The following is a 25,597-nucleotide window of genomic DNA, read 5'->3' on the forward strand; positions in this document are numbered from 1 at the left end:
GAGAGAGAACAGTAAAAGGAGCCGAATGTCCCCACCCCCTCCCTGAGGCCACACATCTTTGTCTGCTACACAAGGCTCCACTTGTGCTTTCAGGAGCCAGGCCTTGAAACATTTAATGTCTTGAGAAACCCGTGTCTATCTGCCATGTGCGAGGGCCTTTTGTGCCGCAGCCTTGCCGATGCCCTGGTCACGAGCGAGCTGCAGCCTCTTGACTCTCCCAGGCTTTGAAAGGTTTGGCTAACTGTCCACGGTGCTCCAAAGAGCTCAGGGTTGCAGACACGCCTCAAGCCGCCCTGGGAGCAGAAGGAGCTTCGTGGGCCAGATGTGGGGTCACAGAGTCACAGATGCTCCCAGGGTGGCCACCCTCTGCTTCAGCATCAGACACGTTGACCAGCTACCCCAGATGCCTTCTCAGAGCCCGCTAATAAATCAGTTGGCAGTGAGGTCACGGACAGAGTGCTGAAACGTAAGCCCATACTTTCAAGTAAGCATTTCAAACTTTTGTTTTCGCCCCCCAGCAGGGCCAGAAGTCCCAGACGGGAGGGAAAATCGAACTTCATCAAGGAGGTGAATTTTTGGTTGCCAACCACCCAATTCTTTTAACCACTGTGATTCCACCCAGATGTTCTTTCTTAAATGCAAAAGGCATCATTTTCTTGCCAAGAAATGGAATGATTGATCAAGACTTCTTTAAATCATTCCATCTTCCATTCCCATGTGAAGGAGCGGCTGGTGCATTAATATTAATATTCTTATTGTCTCCCTCGAGAGAGGAATGCCCCGGCAACCCCCTCCCAATTACTGCCAACACCACGGGGATATGAAGTTAGAGGAGGAAGCGACCGATGCGGGGCTGCATTTGTTTTATTAGCAACAGCTGGTGGGGGGCCCCCGCCACCCCCTTTAATGCTATGCTTGTCAGATCCAGCTTCTTAAGACTGGACGGCAAAGGGTAAGACAAGAACACAGCTCATTTCAGCTTTTGCAGGCAGGAAAAGGGGGTTTATGCTAAAGACAGTGCAGGCACCATTCAGAAGCTGATGAAGAAACTTTGCAAAAGAGTATCTGCTCTCAATATTGTGTAGGTAACATTTGAGCAATTAGACAAACATATTGAGTAACTGAAACCACCTGTAGAATTTGGAAAAAGAAAAAAACCCCACTTTGTCTTTCCTTCTCATTTGTCCAAGATACTTTTATAGAAATAAAAATGTGGACTGCACATGTCTCCCATGTATCCTTAGTGTAACTTTAAGAATGTTTATGATGAAGGGCGGAGTTTGCAACACCAGGGCTCACTCGAACTGTGTTGGAAACACTTGACCATCAAAAGGAAATCTGTGCCATTTGCCCAGCAAAGAAATAAATCTTCCTTTACTCACTTTTGCCCTGATTTCTATCTAAGAAGCCCAAATGGACACCGTTTCATCTTATTTCACATGGGGAACCCCAGGTAGCATTTTCAGGACATCACATTTCACATATGGACTCTATATCGGGCAGAAACGTACAGCTGGTTCAACATGTGTCCTTCGTAATCGTAGTTATTCTGTTTTCTTCTATTTTTTCTTAATCTGATCAAAATTGAATGGATTTCGTATATGCACTAAATTACCAAGCGGATACCATACTGTCAGAGTTATGAAACCGTTCCAGTTTTATAAAAATACCAGTTACATATCATGCAAAGAAGAACACTTATGAATTTGCATATGAAACCACATTATAAGTATTAGTAGGAAAAGGGCACGTCGAGGTAGTGTGCTGTTTGCTCAAGTCCATAATTAGTAACTACTGGGAAAAGTGGTTAATATTTCCAAAATATGGATCCATGATATGCCTGCCTCTTGGGGAGAGAGACTAGAACAATGCCAAATGGAAGGAACTCTTGGCCGCCCTCCCTCTTTCTCTCATATGTGACAAATTTAAGACATACATTTCTTCCTTTTAGATCAAGTATTTTAAAAAATAAAAATCTCACAAGATAACAATAACGTTCACAGGACTGATGCTTGGTACTGGGATGGAATCTTAAAAACAGCAACAAACATACCACGGGGAAGCATGGGCCCTCTCTAGAGAGTGTCGTTCCACGGACTGTGCACTTCCTCCTCCTCTTTTCATCAGAGGGAAGTTCGCTGCAAAGGAAGCAGGTGCCCCCACAACATGTTGGCTGCCATTGTCTGCCTATATGATAGTTTCGTGGGTGCAGACCTGGGGGATCTATCAGTGTAACTGATAAAACACAATTTTTCAGGAGGGAGAAGGCACTGCATCCTAAATGAATGTTGGAATGTTATTTTTAGACACGCTACGAATTATTGTGGGAGGCAGAATAATGGCCCCCCAAAGATGCCCACGTCCCCATCCCGGAAACTGTGAATGTGTCACCATACACAGCAAAAAAGACTTCGCAGATATGACTAAGTTAAGGGCTTTGAGATGGGGAGATCAGTCTGGATGATCCGGGTGGCCTGATGTAATCACAGGAGTCCTTCACCCTGAGAGGGAGGCAGAAGAGGAGACAGAGGAGGGTGTAGCTATGGAAGAAGGTCAGAGCGCTGTAGTATGAGAAGGATGTTGCTCACCATTGACGGCTCTGAAAATGGAGAAAGGGGGTCTCAAGTCAAGACAACTGGAAGAGACAAGGAAATGGACTGTTCACTAAAGCCTCTGGGAAGGAACAGAACACTGTGGACACCATGATTTTAGCCCAGTAAAACCTGGGTCAGACATTGGTGTCCCAGGACCATGAGACAACACATCTACATTGTTTTAAAGCATGGGGTTTGGGGTAACTTGTTACAGCAGCAATAGGAAACTAATACATTTGTGATACCTGTTTCATGTTGTTTCTGAGGATTCTATTTCGAATTCATGACACTGACTGCTTCTAGAATGTTGCGTTGGAGAATTCACTGACTCTCAAACCCAGACAGGGAAGAAAATGGATATGGAAGAATAAGGATGTGCCCTAAATGAGTAAGTGTAACAAGACTACTTGTCATTTCTATCGAATTCTCTGAGACCCCTCAGAGGAAGCTGTGATTTTAGTTTCAAGAAACAGCATGACTTGAGTTGGCATTGCTGACATTGGTTTTATTTGGAAGTTAAAGAGAATGGCAATATGCTTTCATGTTAATGATTGAGTAAGTAGTCGTACAAAATCCATCTTAGTGCCTCTATTTTTGGTTAATATGTTTGTCTCACAGCAAAGTAGGCAGACAACAGTGAAATCAATATCTTTAATGTAATTCAAGGACCATCTTTTAAATCTGTGGGAGCAGTCTTGATCAAACAGTTCCTTTTTGTCTCATTCTCTTTCGTCAGTGAAGTTAGAGGTGGAAAAGACTCACTAGGTCCTAAATTAATGACCCTGTGCTAATGCAGATGTCCCCACTAATTAACAAAGGAAAGTAAAATGTGAAGCTTGAACGTATCTAAATACCTTTCAGTCTGGGGAAAAGATTACAAATTCTTTTCCTCATACCTACACAAAATTTGTTTGTGTTCTGCACAAAAAGTAGAGTTATACAATCCCGACCCTAACTAAATCTTAACCTCAGTGATTCTTTTTAAATAGATTTTCTCCCCAACCAAGGGGCAGGCAGAATTAGACGACGTCCAAGAAGTTAGAAAACATTGCCACGATGTCGGGTCACTGGGCGGCATCCCCATGTAGAGCCACACCCTGAAGGGACATCTTGTTTCCCAGCCCCCTTTGCTGGGACTCTGATTTCCTTCTCGTGGGCTTCGGGTACCCAGTGCACAGGAGCTGCAGGCCTAAGAAGAGATGCACCACTGGAGTGGGAGCATGATTTTACAAAATAGTACACTTAGAAATGGAAGCTAATAGAATAGACATAAATGAATATGGAAACTGAATGCCTTGTGTGACCTAGTCCCAGGCTGATACACCATCGTTTCTGTTGGTTACCAACACCTCTACTTGTAAGAGGGGGCTACCCAAGGGCATGACGCTAGGATGTGGGACTCGTGGAGGGTCATTTTGGAGGCTGATGACCACAAAGTAGATGGTTTTCCTTCAAAGACTTTGATAGGGTTGGCCCTTTGACTTCAAGTGACAGAAACACTTCCTTCAGAACTGGAAAGTTGACATAACTGTCTGCCCACTCTCTCCTCTTCCCGAGGAGCAACACCCATAATGACAGGATGAACCTCGAATGGAAAGGTTGATATAATTAGTATGGAAGAAACAATCTGCCAAGTAAATCATGTCCATGAATAATCACCTCCATGTTCTGAGAGAGAGCCTTTCTTTCTTCTCACTGCAAGCAAGCAAACAGCAACCAAACAACTTCTGCCTGGGGTCCAACCAAACACTTCAAGACGTGATTTGTGGGAAGTCACTGCATTTGCAGGGCTGAAGGCAGAATGTCATAGTCTCTTTCGCTTCCTTGACAGAGTCTCTTGCCTTGTCTCTCTTCTTCCTTACACATAGTTAATGGATACTTCAAAGCTCTGACGCTGATAAAATGAACAAATGTCATGCAGTAGTGGACACGATTGCAGAATGGTTAGCCAGGTCTTTGATGTGAGCACATGCCCATGTCAAAAGCAGCAAGACACAATGGTATTTGTGCCTCTTTATTTACCAAAGAAGTAAAACCAGGTGGGTTGATGCCAAGCATAGCACGTGCTTCTTCAGCTCGACAAATACCAAGATGTTGTGTCCCAGTCAGACCTTGTTAGGCAAAAACCCCCAAAAAACAAACAAAAAAACAAAACAAAACAAAACTTTTAACAGTTTTGAAGATGTCAATGCCTTTTGAGGTTTCCAAAGGGCCCTTCCAAAATAGGAATTCTCTGACAGTATCAGAGCACACCTCATGGACAAAAACCACAAGCCAGATACCTTGAAAGATGTCAATAACTGCCCTTAAGGGAAATGGCTTCTTAGCCAATTCTTCCATGACCTCTTTCAAACGGTTAAAAGGACTGCTGATGATTCTGGATTGGATGAGTTTATTTGACAGAGACATTGCTTCAATATTCCTCCTCTGATCCAAATTAGAAGCCTTCTGAATGTTTTCCAGGACATGTGGCTTCACAGTTGTATATGGATTCTTTTCCTTAGGAATATTATAAGTGGCTTTGAGAGATGCAGGAAAACAAAGTTTTTGTGTGGAAGCACAGTCACATTTGGGTAAGGTTCCAACCAGAAATATGTACCTTGCCTGATGTGTTGAGAGGATAGACAGTTTAATTGGATTTGGGTCTGGGTCACATAAGAACACTATGGCTTTTGTATCCCCTGATGTTCAAGAGTAAAAGTAGAAACAGAGATACAGAGGATTTATCAATTGTTTCTTTTCTATGATATTTTCTCCAGGTTATCCTGGGCCTATTGCAACAAGGCAGAGATAGCAGGGTGCGTTTATTTCCACTAATATCTACAGGAAACGAACTTTGGGGCCATATCATGGTGGTGATGGTTTTGGCCTTACCTGACTGCGTAAGATAGCATCCCTTGTGACCCTGCACTTCTTAGAAGCAAAACAATATCATAATGCCATGGTGGATATTAAAGCTATTTTTTTCAAATGACAGCAATTATCGACGCAACAGAAAGGCAAAACAAAGAAAAATAATATTCTCATAAGGCTTACCCACAAACTCCGCCATGGACCGAATGTGTGTGTCCCTCTAAAATTCATATGTTGAAACCCATCCCTTGATGGGATGTGGAGTGGTGGCCCTTTGGGAGAGAAGTAAGAAATTGATGAGTTCTTGAGGGTGAGGCCCTTGTCGATGACATCAGGGCCCTCGTAAGAGTCGTGAGAGAGCCTGCTTCCCTTCTCTGTCCTCCGCCCTGTGAGGACAAGAATTTGGCAGTCCACAACCCAGAAGTGGGCTCTCACCAGAGCTTGACCACGTTGGCACCCTGATCGCAGATTTCTAGCCACCGGAACTGTGAGAAATAACTCTCTTTGTAAGACCCCCAATCTATGGTACTTGGTGATACAGAGGCCCAAACGACTGGGACGAGTTCCCTAGGAAATCTTGCCGTATTCACTTGGTTTCTTTCTTTTCCCTACGAGACCAAGCTGCTTGTGGGCAGGAGCCTTCCTTGATCTCTTCGTCCTGACACTGTAACAAGATCACACAGTATAAACCGAATAGTTATTTCTTATGATAACGGTTTACGGTAGCAACTACTACGCATCCCGTCTATCTAAATCTCAGAGTGATTCATTAACAGCGCCGGCCCCATAGCGGGTATTCATGAAAACTCTCTTGAAGAAATGAATGGACACCTGCATGAGAAAAATAACACACCACACATCTCCATCATTAGCGGGGGAAGAGAGCTGCTTGATAGAGATTCCAATTTAACTGGCAGGTGATGTCCATGAGCCCATCAAGCTGTCTTATCTCAAGAGTGATGGCCTTGAGATCAGAGGACCGGGGTTCGAATTCCATCTCTGCCACTTACTTGCTGGGAAACAGGTTTCCACTCATTAATTTGCTCGTTCATCCTGTAAGCACTTGGTGCTTGTCTGTTCATGCTCGGCCATGATGCTAGGAATGCTGCTAGGAACTCCTGTGTACCATGACATGAATTTTACAAGACTACTATGCGAATTCAAGAAGGTTGAATGAAATAACACGTGCAAGTACCTAGAGCCTATCACAGTGCTTGACTTGTAATAGGTGCTCAGTAAAATTGAGGCACGTGTTAAACAAGATCAGCCAGCTCCCTGTACCCTGAGCACATTCACCAAATAATCTTCTTTTCTTCTAAGATTTTATTTATTTATTTGAGAGAGAGAGAGAGAGTGAGCATAAGCAGGGGGAGGGACAGAGGGAGAAGCAGACTGACTCCCCGCTGAGCTGGGAGCCCAACGCGGGGCTCGATCCCAGGACCCTGAGATCACGACCTGAGCAGAAGACAGATGCTTCATCGACTGAGCCCCCCAGGCGCCCCACCAAACAACCTTCTTGTGTTATTTAATTTCTCGAGAAAATTCCTGGGCTCAAAATAAGAAGTTCTAATGAAGTACATGTTCTCATCTTCAGTGTAAATATGTCTCCATATAATTGGCTAGTGTTTCTCCCCGTCCTTCGCTCTCCACCCCCAAACATTAAAAATACATATATTCACATTTGCCTGTCGTAATCGAGCCCACATCGCAGGTGGACAAGGCCCTGTGATAGCATCAGTCGGTCCCATGAACTAGGCTCGCTCGTTCACTCAGCAGGAATGCTCCAAGCACCAGCTGTGCGCCAGCCTCTGGGCCGGCTCCCTGTAGCTGGAGATGGAGAAACAGGGTCTGTGGCACTCGGGGCTCACCTCTAGGAACTGCTTGCGTGGCAGCTGGGGGAGTCCGGCAGGTGCCTGCCTCGCTCACATCCTGCATGAACCCAACAAACAAAGCTTGGCTCAAGGTGGGGGAGTGTGTGTATCTGCCTGTGTTTTGACACCCATACACCCATTAGCACGTCACGGGAGGTCCTGCACTTTATAAAAATTGCGTCGCGGCAGGAAGTCGACTTGCCGCGAGGCAGTGGCTCGGAGGTGGGTTTAGAACATGACACGTTGGAGGCTTCATCTGGTTGTCTGAGCGATGACACTGTGTCCTTGACTCTTTTGTTCAGAAAACGTGCTTCATTCATTCATTCATTCGTCTGTTCATTCATTCATTGACTCAGCAACCATTTGCCAAGGCCCTGCTGTATGCCGCAGACGGTTCTGGGCTCCACGCCTCCCCGTCAGTCCGATCCCTGTCTCAAACATGCCATCTCCCATAATGAAAGCCAGCCCCTGGCATGCGATTCCTTGGAACTTCTGTACTAAGGTCTGTATTACCTTTGGGTCATTAAATAAAATGTAAGCAAAGCTTAACATAGATGCAAAAAAGTGTGCATAAAATTATATTATTACAACTGAATATACTCCCGTAACGAGCACCCAGATAAAAACCGAATGCCACCAGCACCCTGGAAACCCCTTAGAGTCACCCCCACCCTCCAAACATGGGTAACCCCCATCCTGACCTGTAACAGTACTGCAAGTTTTATACTTTATATCAAGAGGATCCTACAGTTTTTATCTTCAGGCGTTTATAACCTTCTGCCTGGATTGCTATATTTTATAAATTTTGTGGGTTTTTTTTTTAAATTTTAAATGATGAGAATGTAACTTATGTAACTTCCTGGTAGAAAAAGCCAGAATCTAGAACAGTGTCTTGGACAGAATATATGAAACTGGGTGCTCCTCAGACCTCCAGTTCACGCAGCCTCATAGAGAAGTAGAGTCAGGACCTTAACCAGGAGCTTGTCTGAGGACGGGGATCTAGATTTTTATTCTAGTCATCATTTCAGGATGCTACTCAGAGTGTGTGTGTGTGTGTGTGTGTGTGTGTGAAATTTATCACTGCCTAATTTAAGCAGCACTTCTGAAAATGTGCATGAGAATAAAAAATGAGCCCCCCCATATTAATAGTATTAATAGATAGTTCTCCAGACTGGAGTTAACTTACTGCTGACCTTTTGGGTTTATCTGAAGCACTGTTCTGAGCCCTGGAGCTTCCTTCTGGTGACTTCGCTGATTGACAAGAGAAGAGTGTCAAAGGGTCCCATTAGTGATGGTATCGCAGGTGGCTTATCTTCCTCTCCAACTTAGGAAACACCCAGCTGCTGGAATGCTATTGAGACTTACACCTGCCTCCTATTCTTGTCCTCCTTTTTCTTTTCTTGTTTTTTTTTTTTTTTTCTTGACAGATTATCAGCATTAATTCTTGCTAAAAGCCAAGCAGGTCCTTGGTCAAAAACCAACATGCGACGCTGCTGAAAATATCTTTCTATATAAGTCGCTTTCATTGTCAGCCCTCCCCGTCCCCAGCGTTTCGGTTGGCATTGACCTCTACCACGCACTCAGGACCCTAGCAAATGAGTTGTCCGAGAAATAAGGAAATACACCACGGAAATGTAGTTTCGTAATAGAGCCATTCTGGGAAACACTGACCTAGCAAGTGGCCCCAGTGTATTCACTGTGAATGCCCATCTCCAAATAGCCACAAACAAATTCTGTAAAGTCACAGCACGGCAAGCTGCTCAAAGGGCATCTGGGGAGTAGGAAGGCAGTGGTTGAGAAGTAAGAGAAACCCAGCTGGTAGACGCCCGCGGCACAGGAAGCAAGCGTCGGGTTGTGGTGGGCAGAGCTCAGATCTGTTGAGCTTGAAAGTCATATCCAAGATTTTCCGCTCCCTGCTTCAATACTGTTATTTTTACTGCTGCCAACTCAGTGTTAGACGCTGTACCTACCTTGGGACTGGCACCTCGTATTCTAGGTCATTAATCCACCTGCTGGCTCTCCATCGTCACACCAGAGTTTATGCCTTTCAAACGTTCTGTCCTAGAGGCAAGGCTCTGAGACCATCCCTGCAAGGGTCACAGGACACTTCAGACCCTCCCCTCCCCTCTTTCTCCACACCGATCCTTTTCCTGTTCTTCCTGAGACGCATCATAAGAAATGCTGTTTAGCTAAACTGCACCTTCTATATCTTGGTTCTTATTTTGCTGTTTCCATTTAGATCCAGCGGTGGCTTTCCTGCTTTCCCAGCGATGTGGTTGGAAGGGAGTGGGACATGGGGAGCCCAGGGACACATTCAGGAACACCTTGTCTTCTCATGTTCTTTTGTTGTGAGGGTGGTGGTCAGTGCCAAAGAGTGACCTGCCCATCTTCCTTCGTTGCCATGGCAGTGGCTAACAGAGCCTCCAGTTGGACACAAGGGTTTTCTACGGTTTAAACAAAGACAATGGGGAAATATGTTTTCTTGACCCTTTGCAGGAAATCCTGCCCAACACACACAAGAATGCAGCATTTCCTGGACCGTCATTGCTCAGATCTAGCGCTCAAGGTGGGCTTGAGGGAATCTGGAAAAAGATACATTGTCTCTGACTTAGAAAACCTGAAAGTCATTGCCCATGTCTGAAGGGGCAAATGTGCAACAAAACCCCCCGCGTAAATTAGCTGGGTCTTTGGGACTTGAAAAAAAAAATGACATGTATGTTTCAAAATAAATTAAAAGAAGAGAGAGCTATATATTTGACCCCAGCACTGCTCATTTTTCCTGCTTACTCTTTGGTTTCTTACGAAGTTTATATCTTCAAGAGCAACAAAAAGAGAAGAAAGGAGATCTCGTGGCATTACAAACAAATGATTGCTAACTACCTTTCTCCTAAAAGCTGCAGTCTCTAAAGCAAAAAAGCTAGCTTCCTCCCTGAGCTCTCGTGGAAGTCGTCACAAGAATAGGTAACACACAGCTGTCCTGCTCTGCTCCGGTCCCCCCTGCAAGGCGACATATCACAGCAGCGCTGCTCTCTTCTCATAAAAGTAATGAGAGAAACATCTGTCTCTCTGCTACTCTCTTTTCCAGGCAAATGGCACTTAAGATTCTCACTTTGGACTTATGAGTGCTCCCCCCACCCCACCCTGCCAAAGCCTCTTCAGGGTTAACCACTTCTCTCTCTTTCTTTGAATCTGTTGCTCACTTTTCTTGACCACTACTTTCAGATCGTTGAAAATCAAAGACCACAACAGAATGCACGCACATCTCCGACACTGTGGGATTTAAGAAACAAACAAACAAACAAACAAACAAACAAACAAAACAACAACAGGTGAAGAATACAGGGGAATCAATTGTTATACGTGCATCCATAATTCTTCCTTTCTTTTTAAAAAAGAAAGTAGGAGAGGCAGTGTTTTAGAAATGTTTGTTACCTAAAATATTACAGAAGTTTGAAAATTATGGAGTGAAGCAGATCACAAATGGAATAATGTTAAGACTGGTGCTCTCCTGAAAAATGTTTCTACAGCTGATATCAAAGAAATTACTGCTCATGGTTTCTTCTAGGCATTTTATGGGTTTGGGCCTCACCTTTAGGTCTTTAATCCATTTTGAGTTTATTTTTGTGTGTGGTGTAAGGCAGTGGTCCAGTTTCACTCTCATGTTGCTCTCCAGTTTTGCCAACATTATTTGTTGAAGAGACTATCTTTTTCCCCAGTGTAAATTCTTGCCTCTTTTGTCATAGATTAATTGATTATAAATGCATGTATTTCTGGTCTTTCTATTCTGTTCCATTGATCTATGTGTCTATTTTTGTGCCAGTACCATACTGTTTTGCTTACTACAGCTTTGTAGTGTATCTTGAAATCTGGGATTCTGATACCTCCAGCTTTGTTCTTCTTTCTCAAGTTTGCTTTGGCCATTCATACAAATTTTAGGATTGTTTGTTCTGGCAAGGAAACAAAAGCAAAATTAAAGTATTGGGATCCACCAAAATAAAAAGCTTTTGCACATGGAAGGAAACCATGAACGAAACAAAAAGGCAACTTACTGAATGGGAGAAGATACTTGCAAATGACATATCTGATCAAGGGTTAGTATCCAAGATCTACAAAGTACTCAGTCAGCACTAAGAAAAGAAATAATCTCGTTGAAAAATGGGCAGAGGACCTGGGTGGACATTTTTCCAAAAAAGACATCTAGATGGTGAACAGACACATGAAAAGATGCTCAAATCACTTGTCATCAGGGAAATGCAAATCTGAGACCACACGAGATGTCACCTCACACCTGTCAGAATGGCTAAAGTCAAAACCACAAAAACAAATGGTGAGGTTGTGGAGAAAAAGGAACCCTCGTTCATGGTTGGGGGGAATGCAAACTGGTGCAGCCACAGTGGAAAACAGTATGGAGGGTCCTCAAAAAATTAAAAATAGAAATATTTTATGATCCAATCATTCCACTTCTGGGTATTTACCACACCCAAAAATATATATGTGTATATGAACACCTAATTTCAAAGATATATGCACCCCATATTTATTGTGGCATTATCTACAATAGCCAAGAATGGAAGCAACCCAAGTGTCCATTCATAGATGAATGGATAAAGATGTGGTGTACATATACAATGGAATATTACTCAGCCATAAAAAGAATGAGAAATTGCCATTTGTAACAACATGGATGGATCTTGCAGCCTTTTAGAAGGAGGGGGTGGTGCCGTCTGAGAAGCTGAGTGTAGAAACGTTCCTTCCTGGAGATTAGGAGACTGGCTTCTTAGGAAATTTTCTTATTTCACTTTTCTCAGTGCTTTCAAACACAGCGTTGATCCTTCTGTAATTTTGCTTGAAGATGTCACAAAGAGGAGAGCCATACCCCCACAACGATCTGAAAGATTCCCTAAGGGGTGAAGCCTTCAAAATCTGTAGATTTCAAAATAATCTTTGTGTTTAACTGAGGACCAAGCTGTACTAAAAAGGCCTGTCTTTCAATGTCTTCTGCCCACAAGACCCATTCACAAATTGAAAAGCGTTCTCTCCACCTCTTCTCATGCATGTTTCCACGAAGAGTGTTTCGGTCTCCTCCTAGGGTTTTATTAAGCAACGTCATCTTTATTGCATTGCTTTTATTGATTTCTCTACGTGATTTTATGCCTAGACTGTCCGCCTTCATTCCAAACCTTAATACTCATCTCATGTTGCTTATGTTTTAAGGGTTTCTCCAGACAGCCATGTTCATGCTGAGGTCGACCTTTCTTTTTTTAAATATTTATTTATTTATTTAAATAATAATTTTTTGTTATGTTATGTTAGTCACCATACAGTATATCCTTAGTTTTTGATGTAATGTTTCATGGTTCATTATTTGCGTATAACACCCAGTGCTCCATGCAATATGTGCCCTCCTTAATACCCATCACAGGCGTATCCCAATCCCCCACCCCCCTCCCCAGGGTGGGTAAACAGAAGGGGGAATGAACCATGAGAGACTATGAACTCTGGGAAACAAACTGAGGTCGACCTTTCTAATGTCCTTATCATACTTTCTTGAAGAAAATTCAGCTACTCTGGTCTTATTTGCCAATGAAACCAAACCACCCTGTAGCATCCCGTCCCTCTTCCTATTTACTATCTTTTAGAAGAGTTATCGAGAAGATCGCATTATTACTGAAGTGTCAGTTAGGAGATTGAATGCTCTCTCTACCATTTTCTTCAAATCCACTTGAAATCAACTAATGAAAACAAAACCAACAAATAGATTGGGGAAAAATAAATTCTTCTAAACAGCACTATGGCTAAAATCTACTCTCCACTTTCCACATCCCACATAGCCAAATTGTTAAATATTTTCATTGACTGACTTTTAAATATTTTTTAAAATTTGTTTTGTATTGAATTTTGACCCACAATTAGTTCTCCAGGCGAATACTTCTCTCCAAATTGTGTTAAGAAAGTGGCTTGACAGGAAGGGGAGCCTGGGTGGCTCAGTCAGTTAAGCGACTGACTCTTGGTTTTGGCTCAGGTCCTGATCTCAGGGTCCTGGAATCGAGGCCCACATTGGGCTTCTTATTGGGTATGGAGCCTGCTTGGGATTCTCTCTTCCTCACCCCCTTCTCTCTAATTAAAAAAAAGTGGCTTGAGAAGAAGATGAAAATAAAATTTCAAATTTGAACTTCAAATAATTTTTTAACTACTTTAAATAATTTAATGCTATTTGCAGCACTAAAGATCACAGTGTAAGGGGTTATAAAATCTTAAAGGAGTTACATGGCCATGATGAAATAGTGAAAAGTGAATGACAAAAAGATGGAAATATCTAAACTGAGCAAAATGTCCTTAAACTGAGCTCATTGGTTATTTAAGGACCATGAATAGACCATGAACAGAATTCATCTGTGGTGGTTTTAAAACATGGCTGCAAGTTCTTTAGCACTCCTCCCACTGAGAGGTGGAGTCCAATTTCCATCCCCTTGAATGTGGGTTGGCCTTACTGACTAGCTACTGACAAAGAGAATATGGCAGGAAAGAAGCTGAGAGACTCCCGAGTCTCAGTTAGAAGGGCCATCCTGCTTCTCTCTGGCTCTCTCTTCTGGGATGCTCACTTTTGCAACACAGCTGCCATATTGGGAGGAAGCCCAAGCCACTCAGAGATGCCACGTGGAGATGACCTGGCCAGTGGCGGAGGTCCCAGCTACTTTCAAATGGACCCAAGATTTAATCAGCTATGGAAAGACTTGCAGGCACAAGAATGAGTCATACAGGAAGAGGTTTTTGTATTCGCAGATCCCTACACATGGGAGGCATGACATGCCACACAGGACAACATGGGAAGCCCCAGGGCCAGTCAGGAGGCAGAGGGACGGAGGGGAACATGTGGACAAGAGCCTTTATGGTAGTTTCCACGGGAAGGAACAGGAGAGGCGGGCCAAGCAAGTGTAGGATTGGCTAGCTGAAACAATTTCAGAGGGCTCTACAGCCTGGGGTCTGTCCCTACTTGTCTGGTACCTGGTGCTGGGTGAATAAAACAGAGGAATAAATAGTGGCTGGGGTGTGGGACCCTGAAAAGGAGGTGGTTGAGGTGTGGGCCCTGGAGAGTCATTTGTTCTCTCTTGAAATTAGCTAGTCCTGTGAGGGGCAGTCCAGGGCCAGCAAGGCCCAGATGTCAAAGCATCAGATGAAAAATGCATGTTTAGGGGCGGCTCAGTTAGTTGAGCATCTGACTCTTGGTTTCAGCTCCGGTCCTGATCTCAGGGTTATGGGATCAAGCCCCACATCAGGCTCCATGCTCAGCACAGAGCCTGCCTGGGTTTCTCTCTCTCCCTCTGCCTCTCCCCCATGTGCTCTCTCTAAAACAAATCAATCAATCTTAAAAAAAAAAAAAAGAGGCATGTTTAATATACCAGTTGACAGCCAGAATCAACTATCGGACACATATGGAGGTCTTTGAGGTGTCTCCCACCCATGTCACTGTTGTCTGGTTATGTCCGTCTGGGAGACCATAAGTGAGAGCATCTACCTGGTCCCCCAGTCGGCCCCCTGACACGTGGGAGACCATCATCATCTTCATCATCATCTTTGATTGTTGTGGGTGTTCTATGCTCCTAATGAGTGTTTGATGATCAGAATACCCTCTGTTTAAGGAGTCGATATTACTTTTTTAAGATTTTATTTATTTATTTATTTATTTATTTATTTATTTGAAAGTGAGAGTGAGTAGGGGGGTTGCAGAGGGAGAGGGACAAACAGACTCCCTGCTGAGCGTGGAGCCTGATGCTTGATCCCACAGCCCTGAGATCACCACCTGAGTCTAAACCAAGAGTCGGACGCTTTAACCGACTGAGCCCCCCAGGTGCCCCTAAGGAGCTGACATTATTGCATAAATCATTTTTTGTGCTATGCTTATTCTTTAAACATTGAAGAGAATCATATGTACATGGCTGATGTTATATCTCACATGTAAGACGGTCTCTCATATAAGAAATTCTTTGAAAAGCATAATTACGACATTTCCAGAGAGGCTTAAACACATAGATTGTCCTATCAGCCATAGCTTCTATTTTGAAGCAAATTACTCTCATCAGTTACTATGTATATACAAATAAAGATGTTCATTTTAATTATGTTCATCTTTGCTAAGGACTATTGAATATGAGAAGATGTCTGCTTGATGACAATAAAATTATGGAGCCAAAGCTTTGCTTGGGCTGCTACCCACAGGGCATTAATTCCCAGGTGCCCACGAGGTTATTCTAGCACCTTCGGGAATGCAGCCCTGGAGTGCAAGATTTCTACCTGGTCTTTCTGAGGGATCGGTGAGGCTGCACTCTCTACCTAGTCAAATACTGATTCACTATCATGAAGAGCGGTCTCTGTGGCTCTGGGACCCACCCACCAGGCTCGTTCTGCTGCTAGCGAAGCCACTAGGTGCACAGAGACCTGAACCTGGAGGCAAAATGGCTCAGCTCACCACCCAAGAAGAAGGTTCATTTCTTGGGCTCATACACACGTGTGCCATGGCTATGACCTAGCAGGTCTTGGGAGGGTATTCACGCAAGGGGTGCTAATGGCTATCAGATACTTCACCAGAATCAGGAAGGGAAGCCCCTCCTTTGCAAAAAGGGGAGGAGAAATGACATATTTTGTTCTGTCCTCCTCTAAATATCTCTGGGTAAGAGGACGTAAGGTAGACCAGGTGTGGAGCCGCAGAGAACTCTGGGCCCCTTTCCTGTTGCTCTGTCTCCCTCTTTCCAGGTTGCTGACCCCCCACCCCCCAAGCCCCTGTCCTAGTCTTGTTGTATTGACATTTCTCATTTAAAAGGGAGCCCTCGATTTCACCTCAGCCCCCGAGACCCAAAGTTGTGCTGCCGATAGACTGGGGAAAAGACAGGAGAGAGACGGGGACTTGGGGGCTCAGGAGCTGTGCCTAGAACCTCTTCAAACCAGATGGGACTGGCTCTTGCCAGCTCGGGTGCTGTGAGGCCGACCTGCTCTGTGGGATGACCTCCACGGGAAGTCCCAATTCCACCTGCAACGCGTTAGAAGACAATCTGGGGAAATGGAACACGAAGCAATTTTAGGAAACGGCTTTGAAATCAGAGCGTAAAACAATGATTTTTTTAAATCTTAGGATTCTGACATTAGCATTTTACTAAATTGTAATGCACACATTTTTAAAACAAAACCTGAAATTATCAGTGAAGCCATAAAAGAAAGCTCTCTGGAGGCAAAGTAAGATTTCCTTCCAGTGCATCTAAATGGCCTCGACCAATGGTCTTTCGAGGTTCCACATCAGCTTGTATCCCCAGTTCCCAGCTACATGCATAGTGGGTGCTCATTGTTGAGCCAGTGAGTGGGAGAGAAAAAGACACGGGTTCTTTGAAGAGCAGATAAGTAACTTACGCACTCAACCAAACAGACCAAGGATGACTGAGACTTCTTTTAACACCAAATACTGGGACGAAGAGCTATTTCAGACAGGATCGATACTACTAATTAAATTGATAGCAGCAGCCAATTGTGTCTGAATCTGGCTGCTCTGTGATCAACAACCCCCCCCCCACCATCCTGCCAAGTGAATGATCTTCTCCTTAATTCAATTAAGCTGTTTAGAAATTGCTGTTTTTAGATACAAGGGCTGGTTCTAGAAGGCTCCAATGGCTCGATTAGATATTCTCTGTGCTGATATAGGTTAGGATTTGGGTTGCAGGCAAGCAAAGAGTTTTGATGACTACTTGAGTTGCTTCTTGTCTTTTAATATATGATTTCAGCATTTGCTACCTGTACATAAATTTAGGAATTTTTCTTTCATGCTATTACTGCTATTCATTATGAGCCTATAACTCACCACAGGTTAAAATGCAGTCTTTGGAGCCATGATTTGCATCTATATTAAATGCAAATATAAGCATAACTAAATGTATTCACAAAGAATTCATTTAAATAGTCAATAGCACTATTGAAAAACCTGGTCTATAAATGCAGGCAAAAATCACTGAATATAAATGTGTCCAGTCAGCTAAATAAATGCATAGTGAAACATAGGTCCAGCATAGTGTCCTAAAACCCAACACTTTCAAAAAAAGGAAGAAAGGGAATGAGTAAGTACAAAGACCTGAACCATACAATGTCTCCTGGGCTCATCTATATTAGGATTTGAAATTGCCATTTAATTACTTATATACCATGAGCATCTTTAAAAGAGGGAAAGGTATTTCAGAAACTTTTAATAAAAGCGTAGGTACAATAATGTCCCAAACCATTAACAAGGGTTGAAAAAAAAAAACCCACATAAAAATAGCTGAGAGGACGGGGAAGAATAGGTCAAGACATCCTGTCAAGAAAAAATACACCAACCAAGGACAGAGCTTGGCTCTCAATTTCCTGGCAGGAGGGGCATACATGGTATTTAATGATGTTGAGCTATTTCAAGTGACCAAAAGAAAAATAGCAGTACACCATTCTTTCATCAAGTATTTATTAAGAGCCCCAAACAATGGTGAACAAGTCATTCAAAGTGTTCTCTTCACTGCTGTAAAATTTCAAAGTTTCTATCGGACTTATCAATCAACTATCGCAAAGAGTCCTTCCAAGGAGGCTGAAATACACAAATAATGTGACAAAATGCTTGGTGTGTCCTCAGATGGGAAGAGTTGGCTTCCTACTTTGAAGGGTAGAAAATCCACAACTGAGGAACTTAAGATCTTGTAGGAAAAATAGGTTTATTGGGACAGGGGTCACAGATAAAACTTAGGAAAGCTTTGTACATATTTTTATATCCCCTGAAATAAAATAGCTTAACAATGAATAATAGACATTAAGGATGTTTGGTATTGCTCTAACTAGTAATAATAAAGACTATAAAATTAATTTTTTAAAAGATTTTATTTATTTATTTGACAGAGAGAGTGAGCAAGAGAAAGAACATGAGCAGGGTCAAAGGGTGAGGGAGAAGCAGACTCCCTGCTGAGCCCGGAGACCGCCTTGGGACTCGATCCCAGGACTCTGGGATCATGACCTGAGCCGAAAGCAGACGCTTGACTGACTTAGCCACCCAAGTGTCCCTATGAAATTAATTTTTATCTATAGTGCATTGTTTGTTAGGATTTCCTTTTCAAACGTTTTAATCAGATGGTATATATTCATACCTCCTTCTTGAAAATAATAATAATACTATACCTATAATTCTGTATTGATTCTCCATTCAAATACCCAAATATTTAAAATTGTATCATCCTGATTTCCACATTCCATGTTTTGCAGTGTTTATAGAAATTGGGATTATTAAATTGGAAAAGTCTTTATGCCACTTGCCACAACGCACCTGGTTATATAGGTCACAACACTGGCCATGAAAGCCTCACAGCTTCATTAACACAGCTCAGTTCTCTCCTTTCCAACAAAAAAGTCTAATTTTAAGGACCTAGTTTCCTTCCCTTTAGCTGTTTTTCTTTCTCTAAGATTTTCTTGCAAAAGCGCTACTCTTGCATCTTTGTTTTCAATTTCTAAACTTTATTTCCTTATTTTCTAATTATCCCCTGAACAAATGGCACACAATTTTAATGTATTGGAATTGAATTCTTACAACTGTTGGGAAGATGTTCAGAGAAAAAACACCATGGGGTAGAATTTGAGTTAGAGGATTTTGCTTTGAGCATGGTGGACTCTACTAGCCAGTCAACCTTGAGAGCTCTGGAAGTTGGTGGGGATGGAATGAACAGGTGTTAATCACATACCTTGAGCTGGACACTGTTCTAGGCCCCGTGCCAAGTTATTTCCTATCATGAGAACAACTCGAAGCTAAGTGCTAGTACATCCACTGCACAGAAGAAAAATGGAGGCTCAGGAAGGTCAAGTACATTCTCCAAGGTCCTACAGCTGATCAGCAGTAAAGCTGCAATTCAACAATACTTTCCTCTGGTACCAACCTTCCCTAGATTTATTTTGGAATCTTTTTTTCTAATACATGTACCACACCAAAATGGGCACACATGCCAACAACACCATTTCCAAATATTGCGGTGTGCGTCAATTTGTTAAGTTATATGGAATAGACTGAACAAGCTGGGTAATCATTCCAACTTATCTCACCATTTAGAAAATGTGAGAGTATGGACTTGGTGATTTTTGATGGACACGAAAAATTCAGTATTAGCCCACCTGTGTGTTTCATTGTCGTTGGTCATTATGTGAGTGGCCATCTTTGGCGTGAAGGGACAGTACAGCCGTGAGTATAGCTTGCCTCTGTTATTTCATAGCTGTGTGAAGTTGGGCAGTTTCTTTCACCTCTCTATGCTTCAGTTCCCTCTTTTGTAAAACCTTGATAACAACAGTAATTATCTCGGGACACCTGGGTGTCTCAGTCAGTTGAGCAGCCAACTCTTGGTTTCGGTTCAGGTCATGATCTCAGGGTCCTGGGATCCAGCCCCGAGTCAGGTTCCTTGCTCAGCAGGGAGTCTGCTTCTCCCTTTCCCTCTGCCCCTCCCCGTACTTGCATAGACTCTCTCTCTCTCTAAAATAAATAAATGAATCTTAAAAAAAATAGTAACTATCTCAGAGTTAAGAGGATAAATGAATTAATACGTATGAAGTGCTTAGAGCAGTGACTGGCATGTAGTAAGTTCTGTCTGGGTCTCTATTAAATTAAAAAAATGTTTTTTGTTCTCTAGCGATAATACAATTCCCACAGTGAGCCTTAGGGAAGAAAAATGAATCACAAAACTAAGACAAAAATCTTTTCAAACAAGTACACAGGCTGATATGAAGAAAGAGAAAATGTAGATCATTTTGGTCACGACTTTGTGAATGTGGGGTGGGAGCTGTTGGCCTCCGGTGAGGTTCTCATTTGACAAAATGGACATTGAAACCCATCTGTGTTAGACAATCCGTTTCTTCATTTATTTCAATGCAGTTAATGTTTGTGAAAGTCACCTCTATGACTACGATGCCCATCTTTGACCTCTGACAAAATGGGAGGTTGAAATGGCTCCACATAATATGAATGGATTTAAAAGAACACTGTTCATTGGAAACCAAAACAACCTTTCAACTTCCACCTCGCCGCGGATGAATGCGTCTGGATGTTTGGGACACCGGGTGATTTAGGGGAGGCTGTGAGAATTTCCTCTGTGTTTGCCTGCAGTTGTGAATGATGGGAAACCATCCCCCTTGATTTAACCACAACATTTCCTGGAGTTTGAGACAAAATAGAATGTTTTCCATTATTCTTTACTTTGTAGGCGCAAGAATGTCAAACCACTTACGCAGTACGGGAATAGACTCCATAAACGATCACCACAGACCTAAAAAAAGTCTGACCAACATTTCTTGAGTGCCTCCTAAATGCCGAACCTAAGAATATAAACATCGTGAATGTCACCAACCTCAGAATCAGCGGTAGTGTGGACAGGTACGGGATTGGGAGAATTACGTGCCGCTTGCTGGGGTCAGCAATTTATATGCATATAAAGCCCTGGGAAGTAGGGTCCCTGCCCTTAAGAAGTGGACACTCAGAGAAGGCACCTGTCAGGCGACCATAACGTCATGCAATGGGTGGTGTCCCCTGGAAGTCTCCTCCAGGCACATGGCCTCCGTAGCGCGTATGAACCTACACCCAGAGCCTCTTCTCCAGAGGAAATCAGCTCCCACAGGAGACCAAGAGCTGATGCTTTCTTGTGACTGGGCCACGTTGACTCCCTGGGAAGGTAGGTGAATTTGCAAGATGCCTAAAGAATGTACAAGAAAGAAATCCAGATTTCCTTTTCCCAGCTAGATCTCGATTCCCGCTTTAGGCCACAAGATGTCTACAGAAAAAGGTATTTAAGAAATAAGAATCCTGGGGCGCCTGGGTGGCTCAGTCGGTGAAGCGTCTGCCTTCAGCTCAGGTCATGATCTCAGGGTCCTGGGATCGGGCAGGGAGTCTGCCCCTCTCCCTGCTCGTGTTCTCTCTCAAATAAATAAATCTTAAAAAAAAAAAGATAAAAATCCTCCGCATTCAGCGGCAGCTTCGGGTGCGCACAGTAACCATCCTGCTGGTTTCTGCTTGTGGAACCCCAACCAGCAGCGGAGAGCCCTGCGTGCAGGGACGCGCTTCCTCTTCCCAGCAACGCTCTGATGTGGGCACCGCTGTCATTTCCATCTCATGGATGGAAAACGACACAGTGCAGGGCAGTGAAGTCGTGGCTGCATGAGACATCTGAGCCCCGGTGTGTCTCCTGTAAGGCGTGTCATGCCCCTCTGACAGGGAGCCCCTCTACCCCAGGCATGGCTGTATTTCCTGCCTCTGTCTGTCTATCCGTCTCCACCGCTTTAGCCTTTCCCTGGTGGGGATGTCAGCCTGTCCCTGGCACCCAGGGGCCATTGCTGTAAGGCCAGCGATGCCCAAGAGTGGAGGAGAAAAATGAGGTTGGTTCAGAAATGGGCTGAGGCATTTCTGCGAGGATCTAAGAAGACGCTGGAGGATTCCCATCCCGAATCTCTCCACATCCTCTCCGAGCAGGTGCAGCTCAGAGGGCCTCCCATCCATCTGGGCAACAGCAACCTGTTACTAATCTTTACCACCCGCTGCCCTTCCTCCCCTTTTACAGATGCGGACACTGACGCAGGAGGAATGGAGAGAGGCTGGCCTAGGGCCACACACAGCACAGCGGGGAGGAAATGCCACAGACTGAATTTCTGGCCCTAGACATCCATCTACCGACATGCCAACAGGAATGGATGCCCGGGGCCTCAGTCGATGGAACATGAATATATTCAACGGGCTGCTGATCCACCTTTCCCTTCCAGAGGCAACGGTGGAGCGAGTGTGGTCTGTGCATTTACCCCAAGGCAACAGGGAAACCTCCCAGCAGGACACAGACTCCAGAAGCCAACGTGAGAGCAAGAGTCACACCTGCCTTAAGGACACAGCAGGCTGCGTGGGCTTTCTGTGTCGGCTGAATTATCAGAGTATCCACAGACGCGCTGATGTCCGCAGGAGAATTAGCGACCCCAGGGAGGGATTCCGGCTGACCACATTCACCTCCTCCACAGCCCTGCTCCCGAAATTCCGCACCCTACACACAGGCACCATGCCCACCTCATTGAGGCCAGTGTCCCGACCTTTCAAAACCCGACTCCTCTTCAGTAGGACATCGAAACAAAGACACCTGCGTGACCGTGAATCTGCGGCCTTATCTTTGGAAAGCCCGCACTTCTGAGCGAACGGCAAATAGGCCCCTTTCTCCCTTGACTGCTGATGGAGCGGGTGAGGGAACATAAGGATTCTGAGCTCTGTTTGCCTTTACGCCAGGCGGGCGGGTGGGGCCACGGGTTTTCGCTGGCAGTCTTGGCCTGAGAGAGGGTGTCCTCTGTGTAGGGTACATGCAAGCTGGAACTTTCCACTGGGGAGGGGCTTTCCCTGGCCAGCAAGCGCCCACCCCCCCCGAAACTGCTCTTGTGTGGACATTCCCAGCTGCAAGGGTTACGGCATTCAAGAAGCTCCAAATGACAGTGACACTGTGCACCCTGACCCCGTCTGGGAACTCTGGCTTCCTGCTGCTAAAGGAGGCTCTGAGGGGCGTCTGCGTGGCTCAGCCGGTGAAGCGTCCGACTCTTGATTTTGGCTCAGGTCACGATCTCAGGGTCCACCATGGGCATGGAGTCTATTTACGGTTCCCTCCCTCTGCCCCTCCCCTGCTTGTTCACCTCTCTCTCTCTCTCTCGAAAGCAGAAATTAAATAAAAAGTTAAAAGTAGATAAACGGAGGCTCTAAGATACCAGGAGTCTCAAGGTGTGACCTGTGGATGGCTCCATGTGGCCATTGATTTCAGATTCTGATCTCCGAATATTTGTAATAATGTCTGAACACGTTTGATGGAATGAGCCATTTACGTTTATCTACTTAATTTAAAAAATATAGCCCCTCGTTACTGCCTTATGTGAAGTCATGCTACCAGGTCAATACATTCGGATGAGATCAGTTGCTTCAGAAAACCAGGGATTACTGGCAGAGCAGATGTCCCATGGGTTCCTTTCTGCAGGCTGTAAACTGTTCAGAGAACAAAACTAAAGTACGATGTTAACGAGATCGTAAGTAAGCATTTGAAGATGATTATGATAAAGAAAACAAAACAGAATGCCCTATAGTGACTTTGCCAGTTGCTCTCAATCAGAGGACCGTAAAATCGAAACCGGCCAGTAAACTTGAAGACTTGATTCTGTCTCAGGCAGGGGTCAGAAAGCCCTGGGGATGGCAAACGTGTCTACAGTTTGTACTTTTAAAAATGTTACTATAAATCAGGTATCATAAACCCGGCGATAAACTTGAGAAGCCACCTTTCACGTAAGGCTTGGTGTCAGAATTCCCCAGCGATAAAATTTTTTTTCCTACAATTGTTGTTTTTTAAACATAATACCCAAAATAGTTATTAAGCTGGGTGCGTCTGACAAATGTTTACATGAGAGACTGGGGTTAAGTTACTCATCGGCCCTCTGTTATAATATTACTTAAATGTTTCCAATGTGGTATTACTCTTCATTATTTCGTTAACGTAATTCCGGAGGGAATTGTTTTTCTTCTCATTGTGTCTGAGGGCTGCACATCATGCCCTAGGGTCTCAGGTGTGAAGGCTGCTCTCCCCAGTCTCCTTCCTCCTATTTGTAGCCCTTAAACTGACACCCTTGCTTACATCCTAGAAGGTTCTATGCATTTACATATAAGGCAAAGTAAAATAGAGGAGAATACTGAATGGCTGATTTTGAGGCATTGGCTTTGCTTAAAAATATTTTATATACAATCCTCTACTATTTGAAATAAAACTGAATACCCACACCCCATATCATAAGCACTCCCATTTTACAAATGAGAAAACTGAAGTACTAAGGGGTTAAGTGACTTGTTTGAGATCAGCCGGCTTAGGGTAAAGGCCCTGGGTGTTTGGTTTGTCTGACACAACCAATGATTTTAATCACGCTGACACTTGTCTTTCCAAGCACCACACGTGCCTGAAAAAATCCAGAACACCATTGTAAGGAACATGTTGGACTGTCTCTACCACCAGGGGCGTGTGCTGTCTATCACTTTCTTTCTTTCTCTCATTCATTCATTCATTCATTCATTCATTCATTCACATAGCCTCTCACTCATTCAACAAATATTTGTTGAGATACTGGACATCATGCTAGGTGCTGGGGATTTATCAGAGAACAAAACAGACAGATACAGTCCCAGTTCTCATCCAGTGGGAGAGATGTTGTCCAAGCAATCTCATCAGTAATTACCTAATTATCAGTTTGGAAGTGTGATTCAAGGAAGACAGGAAGAGGGCTGTGAGCATGTGAAGGGGCACCTTCACTGAGTCTGGGAATAGGGAAGTCCCTCCTGAGGAAGGGACCGTTAAGCTAAAGGGTATAACCTTCAGAAGGAGTGACAGTACAAGTCAGGCTCTTGAATGTTCATGACAAAATGACAGCTTGGGCCTCCTACTTAATGCAGCAGTCATTCAGAAATTCCTCTTCTCACCTCAAGCAACCACATGGAATATCTACTCACAGATACTTGTTTAAAAATTAAAAATTCGGCCCAAACTCAACTGTTTTGGAAGCTTGCTTAAGACTTTGGATTTTGGAAAATGTTGGCTCCTCTTCCTTACCCTCCCACCTATCACCATCTTGCTAATCTCACCTCTTAAGTGTGTGTATATTTGTCCCCCTCATCTGTGTATACTTCTCACTGCCTGATATCATCGCTCCCCAGGATCTGTGCAAACACCTCCCTGCCTTCAGTCTTGTCAGATAAATTATCCCCGCTGGTACCTGTTGGTATCCCTGTTGGTGTTCTCTCTCAAACACGGATTGAACCAGGGTCTTTTCCATCCTTACTTTGCTAGCTGCTATGTATCAGGCTGGTTATGTGTATCATCTCTGCATATTTCTGTCATTGCCTGTCATGTGACACATGGCTGCCATTAGCATGGTTTGGGTTGTTTGCAGAATTGGGCAGGCAAAGACTAGGAAGAAATTCAGGATCCATTAAGATAGTGTCCGCTTACCTTGAAAGAGTCAAAGAAACACAAATCCAATTGAGGCAGTGGAGAAAATTCATTACATCTTGGTGGGGATTGCAGATTTCAGGGACCGAACAGAAAATTAAGTCATGGTAGAATTTAAGTCTTGGGACATGGATAAGAATACTGTCCCTTTATCAAGTTCGGGAGCACATTTTATAGTGAACAACAAAGAGATCCCACTGCGTCTCGTCATGATGGTGGCAAGAATCAAGTCCCAGGATCTGAGGAGGGGATA

This window comes from Ursus arctos, unplaced genomic scaffold (assembly GCF_023065955.2).
Source record: "Ursus arctos isolate Adak ecotype North America unplaced genomic scaffold, UrsArc2.0 scaffold_2, whole genome shotgun sequence".
Taxonomy (NCBI): Eukaryota; Metazoa; Chordata; class Mammalia; order Carnivora; family Ursidae; genus Ursus; species Ursus arctos.